At 40.2% G+C, this 12647-nt stretch overlaps 1 protein-coding gene across 3 annotated transcripts in view; it reads left to right on the top strand.

The window, feature by feature from the left end:
• The window catches only part of RCAN2 (regulator of calcineurin 2), a 273335-nt gene that overhangs the window by 16379 nt on the left and 244309 nt on the right, over nucleotides 1-12647 (top strand). The window lies entirely within an intron of this gene.

Here is a 12647-nt window from a genome sequence, read left to right as displayed (position 1 = left end):
ACAGCATTTCAACTGCTCTGCTTAACATAATACAGAAACCAACCTGTGCGGAGGGAGAGAAGTGACTATAGGGAAATAATTTCAAGTTGAAATAGCTAAAGAATATTGGAATTATAGCTTTTCTGTTTGTTTGGAAAGAACTGAAGCCTTGGAAAATCCTTCTTCACTTCCCTTCAAGTGTCTTGACATTGGAGAAGAGGGTGGAGCAGCTCATCTCCTCACAGCCTGCTCATATCTCCTTTCTACAATAAGCACTTACCTCCCTCCTCCCTGCTTTGCAATGGACATAACAATTCACTGCCTACCTGAAGTTAAAAAATGGAATTGCTGCTCTGTATGGCCAATAAATTAGCCTAGAGAGCATGACTTTCACCTACCAGAAGCTTGCTCAAGTGGGCATTTCTTGAAAACAGCAATGGCTTCCGCTGTTGATGCAGAGGATGGCAACATGCAGCTATTAGAGGGTTTCTCCTCTCCGTAACCAATAGTCATAGAGCCCTGAGTCATGTGCAGAAGGACATCACCTCCAACCTAATTTCCAAGTGACCAGAAATCAACAGCTGGTCATCAGCTTCCCTCTAAGATGTGTGCTGCTGGGTTCCAGGGATGAAATGTGGGCCCAAATTGTGTTCATCCCATGGCAAATGGGGCCCTTCTTTGTCAGAACATGGACTGAAGCAGAGGTAAAAGAAATATTTAGAACAAAACGAGTTTGGGCATAATGATATTAAGTACAAAGGGGCGGTGGGGGCGGAGGCTGGAATGCTAAAGCCAAGAGCAGCTCTCTCTGTATTCTCAGGCAGGTTTTGAGATTACTCAAGAATGAACGACACAGATGCTTGTCAGGGCTTTCTGAGCACTTTCTGAATATTGCTTTAACATAAACTTCAATGAAATAAAGGGCTTCCAGATATTAATCTAGACCAAGAGGAAACATCTTCAGAGCTTCTGGGATATTCTTATACAGAAAAATAAAAAAACTCATTTTAATCCAGTATTTCTTAAAAATTGAACAATGTCACAAAATACTTCAACAAATATTTGGAAATCCATAAAAATGCATAGAGCAACTTCCTGATTTAGAAAAAAATAATGTGAGTAGTAAAGCAGTAAGACAACGTTCACCTAGAAAAAATAAGCCTTGACTTTCCCCTTGGAGTACAGTAGGGCATTGGTATATCATTTTTCTATGCCACCTGCTGCTTATGTTTCTTTCCCAGCTACTCACCCCCAATTGTGTTCAATTTATCTTTTGTTGCTCCCCTTTGGAACTGAACTTTTGAAGTCAGCGGAACTCCAATCTGGAGATCAAAGTTATTTCTTAGTCTTCAGCGTCCCTAACTTTCACATAGCAATGATTCCAAAGGATTTCCTCCTTTCCCAAAACCTACTCACTATGCTGTTGTGAGGAGGTTTTTCCTAATTCTCCCACTTCTCTATCCATACCTGTCTCTTCCATTCCAAACGTACCATCACTCACTTCTTGCAGAACCTTGTTGATGGCTGCTTAGGTGGTCTTCTATCCATATGCCCCTCTCCAACTCTTAACTGAGCTGCTAGAGAATTTTGTTAATATTTATTATGATATTAATAGCACTCTGTTGCTTCAACAATATTCCTCATTGCTGGCCTTTACCTACTGAGCTAGAAACAGATTTTATGTCATGAAAGGTACATGGCAATATGGCTTCCCCCTGCCTCCCCACCGCCTCATGTGTCAGTCAGGACTCCTGTAGTTCTTTTAACATGCGGTAAGCTCTCCCCTCTGTATATATTTGCTCAATAATTTTCCTTAGCCTGGAATGTTCTCTCCAACCCCCAGCTACCTCCCACTACCCTTTCTGTAAATGTCTGCTGCATTCCTCTCTACCTATTCACCAATTCTGCCTGTTCCTGAAGCATTTCCTGATTCTTTCTCCAGCTAAATCCCTTTCTCGTTTGAGTCCCCAGAGCTCTGCCTATTCTCCTCTTCTTCTGATGTCCACCTCCATTCTGGGCCTGGGTGTCCCTGCATAATCACAGTGCCTCTCCTCCACCACCCACTCAGGATGAGTCCTTCTGTCCAACTCTGAATCATCTAAGAGGAATCAGGATAGTTTGCACATAGTAGCTTCTCAATATATTATTTTAAAGAGAAATATGTGAGTTTATATGTAAGACTCAAAAGTTAAAATACTGTCTCTGTTTTATAAATGTACCCTCATTCCTTTCCTGAGAGTTTATATGAAGAGTGCCCCTTAAGAATAAAATGACAGAGGAAAATGGTTTAATATTCATGGATATTATTCAGACCTGAATGATAATCAGCAGCCTTTCCCTTATCCACAGTCAAAATATGTCATTGATTTATCTAACAATTATCAGGTTAAAAAAATCCCAAGTTAGTTTTGGATAATGCATAGTTTTCTCTATGAAGATACTACTGAGGTTATAAACCCACTGAGCATATACTGGACTAGCACTGCCATTGATGTGTTTCATATGCTGCTGTTATTGACATTTGGTTCCTGATGGTAATGGAAGACTCTAGTCTATTACAATTCTGATATTTTATTGGTGATTTATAGATAATAGTTTATTGTTTGAAGAGAACAAAAAAAATAGCACAGACAGCCAGTTAAACAATTCAGTTCACTAGACATTTACTGAATGCCTATTATATGCTAGGTATGAGATAGGAGTGTGTGTTTGTGTGTGCATGTGTCTGTATGTGTGTGATGCCATTCTTGATATTAAGAAGCTATAAGGTAGAGTCATAATTGATTATCATGGAGTATCAAACAGTATACCGTAAGATATTGTATGTGGTAAAAGAAAGGAGAGAAAAGCATTGGTATGCTTTAAGAGTTTGCAAATTAATAAGAGACCACATAAATGTGTATATGTACATTTAAACATGATTTATAGAAACAGACAGACATACATGCATATACCTAATCAAACTGTCCTGAAACATGACTTCTAAAAGTTCAGGGCTGTGGACTCCAGGAAAATCACATTGTCACTTAAATTAAAAACTACACTTATCTGGAAAGCAAGATTTGGAGCTTAAGCTTGGTATTCTGAGTTAGTCCCATGAAGGGACTTTTTCTCGCTCTGAGCTACCAGAAGCCAACCTAAGTAGCTCTTCTCTGGGTGAAAATCCCTAGATCTTGTTACTTCAGAAAAAGTTCCAGTATTCCTGTACTCTCTTTCCCAGACTGATTGGCTTAACTCAGTTGGTATGTCCTCCAAGTTCCTTCTTTCAAGACTTATATGTCTTAGAATCTAAGACTAAGATTGAGTTTTGATTCCCCAATCATTCAAGAAATTCTGCTTAGTCTGTACTAGATACTTGGTACAATGTTGAGTTCTAGAGATACAATGTGAACAAGGTAGACAATCTGCATTTGCAGGTTGGGAAGAGAGGCAGCTACACAATTACAGTACAGCAATTGTGTCTTTCTCCATTATGATGGAGAAAGACAGCATCATGGGGGATTTATCCTGGAGTTAAACATCTTCACTGTCCTCTCCGTTGCCTGGCTGAGCACAGGGGAATGGGATGCAGAGAGTCACAGAGAGATTTGACAGAGATTAAACTAACACAGGCACTACAAAGGGACTATTGCTCAACTTTATTAGTCTTAGTTGGGTACCTACAATATAGCGATATGTTACAGACCATTGCTATTAAAAGGAAGTCCCAATACATCCATCTTTAGAATTTATATGTGTGCTTTTATGTCAGGAGACAATCTGTAGCCTTTTGAATATGGGTTTCCATTACATTGTTTGGAATTTGGGATATATTTTCCAAGGAAGCATCACGAATTATGACCAGATCCCCAGGCTGGCCCAAAAGCCTGTCATATGCATGATGTACTTGATGTAAAGTGCAGGAGTGTTGATTTGAGAGATCTTAAAAGCTATGTTGTGGTGGGAAAAATACTCAGAATTCCAGGTTGGAATACAAGCAAGATTATTTTTCCTTTTGTAGCCTTTAGAGTGAGAACAAGGTTTCCTGTTCTCCACCCACTTCCTTACAGAACAATGCGAGGAAGAATTCCACCAGGTGCAAGTCGCTGAGTCCTGGGATAGCTGCTCTAGGGGAGGTAGGGGCTAGCAGGTGGTAAGAGGTAAGGGGGACTGTGTGAGTGTGTGTGTGTGTGCACACGCACCTGGTTGTTGACTGTTGAAGAAGGTTCCTATACTATTTTAAGTGCTTTACATGTATTATCTAATTGAATCCCTATAACACACCCCCTTGCAATGGTACTATTATTATTCCTCTAAAATTGTGGTGTGTTTCAGGGCTCAGGCCTTAGACCTCTTCTCTCACTAAACTCACTCATCCAGACCCATGGCTATAAGTGTCATCTATTTTATTCCCCTCTCCCCTGAACTCTGAACTCATGGCACCAACTGCTCATTACTTAGATGAATAATAGCATTCTTTATGGCATGTCCTAAACTAGACTTCTGATTTCATCCCTCTGAACTTGCTCCTGCCACAGCCTACTCCACCTTAGTAAATGGCAGTTTTGTGCTTCTAGGTCCTCAGGCCAAAATCTTGGTATTACTCTTCAATCTTCTCCTACCTCATATCTGATCCATCAGCAAATACCTCGTGTACATTAAAAACACCCAGACTCAAGTTCCTACTGATTCTGTTTCTACTGCTACCTCTTTGGTCTGTGTCACCATCATCTGCTACCTAGATTACTGCAATTGTTTCTTAGTAGGTTCCTACTTCTGGCCTTGTTCCATTGGTCTATTCTCCAGATAACAGCCAGATAAATTATTTTAAAACATAAGTCAGTTCCTGAAACTCCTCTGTTCAGACTCTTCCAGTGGCTTCCCATCTCAGAGTAAAATCAAAAAGTCCTCTCCAAGGCCTGTAAGGCTCCACATGTCCTGGCCATCTGCTTTCCCTCTGAACCCATCTTGTACACTCTCTCTTCCTTACCAGCCTCACCTTCTTCCTTATTGATCAGAGACATATTCCTCACCACCCCTACATAAAGTGTATAAAATAGCAAATGCTCTATACCAGAGCCACACTACACAGGTTTTGATAGGTGGGTATAAATACTCTGAAGGGTATCTGTGCCTTCTGGTGGAGTGGTGAATGAGGTGAATGAGGAGAGGTGAATTCACCAGAAGAAAAAATGAGTAAAGACTGAGCCATGCACAATGAAGACAGATTTCATCCTTGCCACATCTAAGCCATGGGCAAACCATGTTTATGTGGTCAGTTAAACTTGCTTTCTTTTTAAGACTCATACCCTTATTACATTTTTAAGTGTTTCATATTTAGTATTTGAAGTAATTGTACATTGTAAGTGAAAAAACAATAGTTCTATTTGGAAGAAGGAAAATAATAAAACCAGTTTTAAGAAATATAAAAAATGAGAAAAGTAAGTGAACTGGTAGAGAGAGGGTACATAGAAAACTGGCTTGATTTCTTTAGTGAACATTTTTGTATGTGTCACTGACATCTGAAAGGTAGACCTATTAAGTAACTATATAAAGAGACAAATAGCAATAGTTCCTCAAAAAGACAAGCAAGCCTAATATAATGTTTCTCATCTTTAATATCACCCCATTCCTGGCACTGAACTAGGTTTTATAAATCCAGTGGTGAACACTGATCTCTGACATCTTAATAAGGCACTTCAATGTTGTTGGCTGTTTATCCAGTTTTATATATATGGGATGGTGCTAGCATTGGTTAGAAGAGTAGGAAGGTAAAGGGGGTCCTAGTTCTCTCCTCTAATATAAATAGCTTCCATTGGTCTTGTTGGAATGCCAGATGGGCCCCTCATAATGTTCTAGTTGTATTTCTCAGGAGTCTGTCGGCTGCACTGTCGAAGACATTGTCTTGACTATCATGGTGTCTATTGTGATGGTTTCAGTTCATTAAAGTTGTTTTAGTTCATTTTGTGCTGCTATAACAAAATATCTCAGACAATTTTTAAAATATCTGAGGCAATTTAAAAAGAAGAGAAATTAATTTTCTCACAGTTCTGAAGGCTGGGAAGTCTAAGATCAAGGTGTCCAAGATCAAGGAAGTCCAAGATCGAGGTTCGGTCCTCTGGTGAGGGTGGTTCTCTGCTTGCAAGATGGTGCCTTATTGCTGTATCCTCCACAAGGGAGGAATGCTATGTCCTCACGTGGCCAAAGGGCAAGCTAGCTGAATGCTATGTGAAGCCTCTTTTGTAAGTACCTTAATCTCATTCACGAGGGGAGAAGCCCTTATGACCTAATTACTTCTTAAAGGCCCCACCTCTGAATACCATCACATTGGCCATTAAGTTTCAACACCTACATTTAGGAGGGGACACATTCATAACATAGCACAAGCATTCCACCAGCTCTTTTGGACAAGTAGAAGGATGGTATACATCCTCTTCCCACTTTGTTTCTAGCATGGTCTTTGTTGTAAAGCAGTGTGGAGGCCAGGACAGTTAAGTTACCAGTTCTCAAAAGGTGGATTATCAACGAAATCACCTAGCTGTTCCTACTTCTTTCCTCTACTGCTTCAATTTCTTCCCCCAAATGCTTTGTAGGTTTTCCCCAGAAATCTTACTACCCTTACGACCAAGACTGGGTCCATCCTCCACGAGCCCTAGCCATTGATCAGCTGCTGGAGGGGGTGAGGGATGTGGTGAACTGGTCCCAATTGCAGCAGGCCAGAAAGGACTTTATAAAGGTTTCAGTTTGTTTTCTTTCTAGGCTAGAATCTGGGTCAGCTCTTTCTTGTAAACAACACATGGCACTAGAAGTGGGAGATTAATTACGGATCATCTTGAATTGTGACTCTCTGACAATAGTGAGAGAAACTGGAAGTTATTTCCACAACTGCCCAGCCCTGTGTCAGTGTCTCAGTTGTGGCCCTTGGTTGAACAGGCCAAGGGCAGACAGCTCCATCTAGATGGGAGGTGGCAATGCAGAAGTACAATCAACCCTGGCTTCTGTAGGAACCTGAGGGTATTACAATTGTAGATTTGAGGGAGAAACAGAGGTGTGATAGAAACCGTCTTCAATAAATGGATATAAAAAGAAAGGAAGGGTTTTAAAAGTGACCTGAAGCAGCTGGGGGCAGTGACTTACTTTCAGATCAAGAGCAAATTGTGCTAACAAGGAAAGTTAAGGAGGAGAGAATGAAAACACTCAGCCTTCCGGATTTAACACAGCTGGAGACAATGAGAATCTGTGAGACTCAGGAAGTCACTCAAGTTGAGAAAGTGCTGATTAAAGGTGAGCAAGGCTCTGGAACATCTAGCGGAGAGAGAGAGAGAAGAGTGGGGAGAGAGAAGAGAGGGGAGAGAGGGAGTCTGAGGGTATTACGTTCCATTTGTCTCGTCAGCACAGCATATCAGGAGCCATGCTGGGAGCCAGCATTATAGGAAGAAGCAAGTATGCTCAACATATGGAAGGAGATGTAAAAATGTCAATAAATGGGTTTGCTTTGCCAAATGTTGTAAATAACAACACATGTGCAGACGGGAGGACAGAAAGGAGAAGCTGGGCAGCCCTCCCAGGATGGCGTCTGCTTTGCTGGCGTTGGCGCGGCTGTGGTGGGGTTGGACCTCACTCTGAAGTACCCTGGATCCTCTGGTAAGCCCTGACAGGGTTTTCATCTAAGTTGGAAAATTGTGATTAAAGAAAAGAGAAGGGTAAGTAAGACTATAAGACTGAAGCAGGGAATTTGTACTAGGAAGCTAAGTACTTCAGGTCCCCTTTGGGTTGAAGATGACCTGATAAAACTAAAAGGTTTAGAACAGTGGTCCATATTCTTATCCTAAACTCAAGTCAAACTCTGGGCCTAACACCAATGTTGCCTTTCTTGGAAAGTAAAACAATTAAGGGAGAACAGATTAAGTAAAGGTATAATTGGCAGTTAGATTAAGCAATTATAGCAAATGCTAATATTTCATGAGTGATTATAGCTGCTGGGCCCTGGGCTAAATTCTTTACTAGGATTATCTCATTTGGACCTCTCAGTAGTCCCAATTTATAGCTGTGGAAACTGAGGCCTAGTAAGCAGAGCTAACTTGCAGAAAATCACAAAGTAAAATTGTTGTAGAAAGAGGATTCAGACTCCAGGGCCAGCCACTACCGTCAGTCCATCTTCTCCTAATTGATAATCACAAATGCTGAGGAGCTGGGATTTCAGTCTGAGTCTGTCTGACTTCAGTGTTCTTGCATTTTTTCACTGTGGAGGTACAGTCTCTTCCGAAGAGCTGAAAAACATAGTACCCACCAGAAATTTTGGGATTTTGGAGTAGGTGAGAGGGAGAAGAATGGTAAGATGTGTAACATTTAATCCAAGGAACAGCCCAGTGAAGTAGGTACTACTGTGGTTCCCACACTGCATATGGTGCCCAGAGATGTTCAGTAACATGTCCAAGGTCACACAGCTAGAAAGTGGCAGTGCCAAAATTCAAGATCAACTTCAAAGTTCACACTTAACCACTGTACTCCTTCTGTACATGCAAAAAGACCCATGACTCTAGGAAAGAGAGGAGGAGCTCCTGTGTCATATGAGACAGAAGGTTGCTCTGTTGAGAACTTAAGATGGTTAACACTTATAATAGTTAACACTTACTGAACACTCATGGTGTGTCCCAGTCATTGTTCTAAGTGCCTTATGTGCATTAGCTATCAAATCTTCAAAACAGCACTATAAAAGGCATATACTCCTGTCATCTTTACAGTTGAGGAAACAACACAGAGATTAAGTGATTTGTCCAAGGTCACACAGCCAGTAAGCTGGAGAGCTGAAAGTCAGATTCAGAGCTCTTTGAATTCCATTCAATTCAAGAAATGTCAGAAGTTACCTTCCAAGTGCAAGGTCCTGTTTAGTAGCTACAAGAGTTATGCAGGTAGGTAAGACACAGCTCCTGCGCTCAACATTGGGTGGAAGATAAGAAATAAGTAAGTGCAAAGAGAGGCAAAACAAAGTAAGTGTCCCAAGAGGTGCAAGCGCAAGACAATAGCAATCAGTAACTGGGGAATCTCATCTAGTGCAGGCTGGGCTGAGAGCGGGGTATGAAGGCAGTGACCCCAGATGTGACTTTGAAGATGAGTGGAATGTTGATAGGTGGGAATGGGGCATAGCAGAAGAAAACCTTAAGGAAAGCTTGAGGAAATTGGCCAAAGCTACACAGCTATTTAATATTTATAAGTTTGTTACAGATAAAGCCCTTAGAACAAAGTAAGCACTCAATGATTGTCGCTGCTCCTGCTGCTATTGTTATGGACTGAGCTGGAACTTGGTACTGAGACTTGTGATTTTTTTCAGCGTTGATGAGGCAGTTGATAAGTCTAGATAGGAAGTCTGTCATCTTGTGGCTGTCCTGGTTTGCTGGGCTGAAGAGTTTTTTATTTAATTTGATAGGTCGCGTGGAGTTATGGAAGATTTTTAATGTGGAAATAATGTGAATATTTAGCTGTATTGTGGGAAAAAATAGCATACTGTCTGCTAGGTACTGAGATGGGGATTTTTCTTCCCCCTGCCTTTCCTCCTTGTGTTGAAAGGACTTCCAAGCTCTTCATTACCTGCTAATGTTGTGGAAGGGAGTGTGACCTGCCTCCTTGGACTTCTAGTGAGTCCTGTCCAGCTCTCCACTCCCTAGGCAGCCTTCTAGTCCATCTTTTCTTTTCTAAATAAGTCAGACCCTTCTTAGCTGTATTTTTCTCAAAGCTGCAGTATCTCTCACTCCCTGCTTTCTTTCCTTTTCACTCTGTTTCTCTCCAGCACTCCATGCCCCATCTGAAAGCCAAAGGTGAAAGATGACAGGATAAATCTTACTTTGGCTACCATAGCAACGTTCTTGTGTTTTGCTGCCCACTTTTGAAGTGTTGCCCTCCTGTGAAAAGTTATTTTGCATAACATTGCTTCACTCTTCCAGAGGCTTTGGGCCTTCTTTAAGCTTATTCTAAGCAATCGTGAGAGGATGGTCTTCTGTCTCCAGGTGGGGCGTCTGAACACATCTTCCCCAGTGGTGCAGGCATTCTCTACTATATACAGAGCCACTCATTCCCTGTTCACTTTTTTGTTTCTAAGAAAAATGCAGTCAGAGGTGATGAATCTTCAATTGTATTACATAAGCCCTGGTTTGAGCCATCTATTTACAAATGACTCAGCTGTACGTTTTCAAAATTTAAAGTGCTATTGAAATTAACCTATAAAATTTCTAGACTACTACCCATTTATGAAGGGTGTGCTTGTTATCTTTACTTGTTCCCAGAGAGTCTCTCTCCACCCTTATCCCTCTGCACTGCGCCCTGTGCCCCAGAGCCTGACCTCTGTGTTCCACCTCCATGGCCCCCTGGCCCTCTGGTTTCCAGCTGGGTTTGACCAATGGGAGGTACCAGCAGGAGATCAGAGAAAGATAACAAGTTGGGGATATTTATTTTTCCGGCACTCTCTTTGTAGCACTACTGTAGATTGACCACATCCTGCAGTGAAAGATGTGTCAGGGGGCCATCTCCACACAGCCCTCTGTTCTCTCCAGAATATCTCCAGGTTCTGGAAACCCCTCCCCTCCTCTCAACTCTTCAAATCTAGGGAGAATGCTAGACCAGGGTTTTGTACTATCTGTTGTGGTTTTCCTGTACCCTGCCCATGCTGTAAATAGTCCCTTTGTTATACTCTTTTCAAATTATCCAATTTGAACATGCTGTCTGTTTCCTGTGAGACCTTGACTAATACAGTGTCCAAAACTCTTTTGTTTTGTGTGAGTGCTCCAATATTGCTTGTTTTGTTTAACAAATCTATAATTCACTGTAGCTCATTCTTTGTAGACACAGGTTTTTCTGTCTTTAAGAACAACTTTCTCACCCTCACACCCCTCATAAAAGATGGTGTTTCCTCTGACTCTGTTCTTTTGCAGCAAACCTGTTTGAAATACATTTTCTTGATGATGATATTAGGTTTGTGGGAATGGAATACAAATGCCCTATTTGCTTGTCCCATCTGACCTTTGGTAAATTTGAGGGTCTTCCTCCCCTTTTTATTATGTTTATTGAAAGAATATACAGGATCTGCAAATCTTGTGAGATCATGGGCATTAAAATCCTACAGGTGTACACATCCAGTGCAAAAGGACATGATGGAAACAACTTGCTTTTTTTTTTTTTTTACACTTCATAAAAATTCATAAGCTGCTGCTTTCACAGGGAATTGAATTAATTGAATTATTGCCCATTGGGAGCTTAAGGTGGAACAGTGGCTCCAGAAGGTGTCCTGAAGAGAGCCATAAATGAGGAATGTGGATGATTTCCTTTGAAAACTATGAGTTGGAAACTGCATGTTCCTGATACTTTCAAGACTGATCCCAAATGATATCAAGAATAGCATGAGGTTCACATAGCTCAGCAGGTGTGAAATTCTGCAGCTGAATTAAATAGGTTCCATTATATTTCAGAAAGCGCTCTAATGGGTTTCTATGGAGCATAGCCTAAGAATATCATGTCTCTCCTTTGTATCTCAGGATGGCTGGCTTGGTTTGTTGTTACTAATATTATACTTCAATCTCCCTGTAAGATGGACAAAAATGAGCAAAAGGCTTGTCTTATCCCTAGGAGGATCTAGATATTAAAACACCAAAAGGGCAAATAAAAAAGATCCCACTTCTAAGGCCAGGCCAAAAATGAATGCTGATAATAAAATTTAATTGTAAATTTATTATTCTTATTATTCATCTAAATATTTTCTTCTAATGAGCTCATTTTGTCCCAGATATTATCAAATAATCATTTGGTTTTAGAGCTGAAGGGATTTTAAACACTGCAAAACTTTAGGTTCATATTCTTTAAAATTCTGAACTGGGCTCATTTAACCTTATATTCAATTGAAAAATATAGGCATTTCTTTTCTATTACTTATTAATGCCACATTGTATTCCCAGTTTTTGTCATTAATATTTAAGCTGACATTGTTATATTTAAGTTCTTCCAAACTAACAAATCTCCCATAATTCATTTACTTGTTTTTCAATCAAAACTGAACTTGAAGTCAGGATGAATTATTCATTAATCATTTCCATTTATTCTATTTCCTTATTTATCCTCCTTAGCTGGCCATAACATGGAATCAAGGCATATTTTTTTATTTGTTGCCCTTATTGCAAAAGTTTTATATTTCTGTTCTTAATTTTAGAAGCAAATGAGGTGAATCTTTAACATTCTTTTTGTCTGAGAAATTTAAACTTAAGTTGCTTTCTGTATGTCTTGCTTATTTTTATCTTTTTATGGATCATTACTTTCTATTGAAAAATTCTTGCTTTTTAGTTTGAGTCACCTGGAAGAGAAAAAATATAGACAGGTTATTTATGAGCATCCAAATTTAAGATTTAAACTCTGGAGAAAGCTTTTGTTAAAAGTTATATGTTCCCCTTTCTTGAGTATGTTTAATCCCAGAGATAAACAGATGTCTCTTTTCTTATGTATTTTTTTCCAATCATGGAAAGATAAAAATCTCAAATTGAGGAGAATCCTTAAAGGAAATGTCAGGCAATCATCACCCTGTTCCTTGGATTCCCTGTTTGACATCCTGCTAAATGAATGGCACCTGCTCAATGAAACTTACTTATTGGATATCACCACTACAAGGAGTTCACTAAGACATAAGGCAGGACATGCTATTCTAACCCAAA

The sequence above is a fragment of the Gorilla gorilla genome, chromosome 5, assembly GCF_029281585.2.
Source record: "Gorilla gorilla gorilla isolate KB3781 chromosome 5, NHGRI_mGorGor1-v2.1_pri, whole genome shotgun sequence".
In the NCBI taxonomy this organism is placed as follows: domain Eukaryota; kingdom Metazoa; phylum Chordata; class Mammalia; order Primates; family Hominidae; genus Gorilla; species Gorilla gorilla.
The sequence above is the reverse complement of the archived record's forward strand: the minus strand, read 5'-3'. Positions and strand labels throughout refer to the sequence as shown.